This window comes from Paramisgurnus dabryanus, chromosome 9 (genome assembly GCF_030506205.2).
Source record: "Paramisgurnus dabryanus chromosome 9, PD_genome_1.1, whole genome shotgun sequence".
In the NCBI taxonomy this organism is placed as follows: domain Eukaryota; kingdom Metazoa; phylum Chordata; class Actinopteri; order Cypriniformes; family Cobitidae; genus Paramisgurnus; species Paramisgurnus dabryanus.
In genome coordinates, this window is record NC_133345.1 from 27,011,897 (window position 1) to 27,015,196 (window position 3,300).

Sequence of the window (3,300 nt, forward strand, 5' to 3'; positions counted from 1 at the left end):
CCCTATATTCAACACTAAAATAGGTTTAAGTCGTTAACAGTAGGCTACTTAATACATGAGAAGTAACAGTTAACTGATAAAATCGTATCCTACGTTGATGAATAGCAGTGAGTAATCACACACTGCTGATGGTAGATTATGAGTGTAACATCTCTGAGGTAAAATTACATTTATTTCACATAGACAAAACTATACGTTAAAAACAGATAACTTACCCCGTCAAGAAAACAAAGCAACACCAAAACAAAAACAGATGAGATTATTTAAGCAAATAGCCTAACCAAGAGGCAAATGGACCGTGTAGCTCCGTTAGAATAAGCATCCTGTGCGAACTGGGACATCAGAAAACCAAACCGAGCTTGAGAGAGGCAGAGAATTTTATGACTTTCAAAATTCAGTTTATTAAACGCAAAATATGACGACATTAATTACACTTTAACCACAGTTAACAACGCCCGGTATGTAATAGCAGTGAGTAATTATAATAATGAGGTGAGATTAAGCAAATCCCATTTTCGTGGAGGTGGATGCTGTTTGACTGGTGTGCAGTATATGCTGTAGTCATTAATCATCACATCTCCAACAAAAAGCACTCACTATATTTCTTTATAGGCTATTTCACAATAGATTCTTTACAGAAAAATCTAGAGATTTTTAGACAAATATACTGGAAATATATCAGAAAACATATTTGATCTTGAGACCATTCCTTTACAAAAATTAACGATGGTTAATTAGCACTAGCTCGCGGACGGAAGGACGTCAGTTTTTTTTTAATGCTGCTAACAATATATATATAGCCTACTGTGTACAAACAACAATAATAATAATAACACTACTATACATCGTTTAAAAGGTCTAAGGGTTTAGCATCAGTGTATGGTGTCCGTTTTGAGATTAAATTGCTCTAGTATCATAAATATAGTATTTTATTACAGAAGTCCAGATAACAACATGCATAATATAAACTGATTCCTTACCTTTGTGCTGGTATAAGGAACGCGAATCGAATCCAGTCTGTTTCAGATGTGTGAATAACCCATAAAAACTCTCCAACAAAGTACATCCAATTACCATTTTTGTCCACAAATGCGTATAATCCGTGAAATATGGATATATTTTCCATTGTTTACATCAGATTTCAGATGCGCGTCTTGTAATAGATTATAATATACAATCTGAGGACTATTTACATCGTAACACTTGTATATGAGAGCACACTCGCGTTCAAAACCAGCGCTCAAACATGATTGTACAAGTAGGCGGGAGTATAATACCTAATATCCAAACAGCGCTGTCTAATATCGTGACGTCATCTGACTCGCGCGTTCCTCCAATGACTTCATGGAAAATATTGATAGACAGAACGTGTAGCCAATTAGAACACGAATTCAACGATCTTTGTGTGAAAAGAACGAACGTGTATGCATGTAAACAAAAGACTTTTATTTTGTGGCTGACTGGCACTTAGAAAAGGCACTAGTCTTACAAAAACTCTTGCAAGAACCTCATTTTTGGGTCTATTGACTTCAAACGTGAAATATAACTTCTTTAGACTTGTGGCTTTGGCCTCATTGCATTTATAGGTTTCACACATATATTTATCATTAAGATTTTTAGTGTTAAAAAAGATGTTATGCAAAAAAAAAAATATTACAATGTACTTCAACCTCTCTAACTTTTTTTTTTTAATCTTAAAATAATTTTGAAACATGGAAAACGAAGCTCAAAGTGTCTTCTATCTAATGATACCACAGTTATGCTTATACTATAAATGCTTTAGTAAAAACAGCCCTTTTAGTGAATGTAGGTATTTTCATGGTTTCGGGCCAGAATGGGGGTGCTTTTCAAGAGGTTACCAAGTGTAAAATTGTAGTAACCATGTTTTGTGTTGCTTGTTTTTAGCTTATTGATGACCATTTGTAAAGCAACCAATGTTTTACAACAACCCCTACAATCTAAAAAAATGGTGCTAAATAGCACTAAAAGCTCGTAATCATAGGGGAACAATTTTAGTGCATAGCACCTATATAGCAACAGGTGCTACATAGGTGCTATATATGACACTTAAAGGGACACTCCACTTTTTAGAAAAATGCTCATTTTCTAGCTCCTCTAGAGTTAAAAATTAGATTTTTACCGTTTTGGAATCCATTCAGCTGATCTGGCGCTACCATTTTTTAGCATAGCTTAGCACAATCCATTTAATCTGATTAGACCATTAGCATCATGCCTAAAAAACAGCCAGAGTTTTGACATTTTTCCTATTTAAAACTTGACTCTTTTGTAGTTACATCATGTACTAAGACCGACGGAAAATTAAAAGTTGTGATTTTCTAGGCAGATATGACTAACTTTACTCTTATTCTGGCATAATAATTGCTGTAACATGGCTGCAGGAGGCGCAATGATATTAAGTAGTGCCCGAAAATAGTCCCTGCTATTGAAAAATACCAAGGAGACTATTTTCAGCTGCTGCATAATATAATTGCGTCTCCGCAGTGTTACATCGGCAAAGTCCTTGATAACTTGGTCATTTGCAACCCAGCTGTGTATTTTGTCCAATATTTCCCCAGCATGGTTTAAAACGTCACAGCCATTTTTAAAGTCGCATGAAAATTAAAATAAAAACTTTTCTTTATTTTATTTGTTTTGATATATTGTAGTATTTGTTTTTACAAATTACTTATCTGTGAGCTTTATTATTTCAAAAAAATAATAATGTGCCCTCATAATCTCAAAAACAGACAAATTAAGTCCAGCCATACTTTTTTCTTTTCAGAAGCAGTTTCACACGGATATACGGCACCATGGGGAAAATAGACAATTGCTACTTACATTTCAGGGCAACTTTACGTTTCAAGGTCATTTTGCTGGGCTTGCAAGGTCTATAATACGCTACAAATGTTGCATTCATTGTCAGCTAATACATTAGAAGAGAAAAGTGGTGCCAAACGCTTTACATATACCAAACATCTGTGGGTGAGGATATCCAAATCATATAATAATCCAAGAATACACAGAAAGGGAATAATTGGAAAAAAACATCCTGCTGCACTTTTTTGCACCTTTTTGGATTTTTTTTTTTGGGGGGGGGGTTGCCAGTTTTATGAATTTATACAAGCCTTGTGGTTGGTCTATAATACAATTCAAAGTAATCGATTTTAAAATCTTAAAACAATTATGATGTGATAATATTGGAGCAACAGATTGCATGCACATTGCAGAGAACATTGCACTGGCCTGTTACCTGCAAATTACTTATCAGTTATAAATGTTGTGATAGTCTCAGTGGTAGGA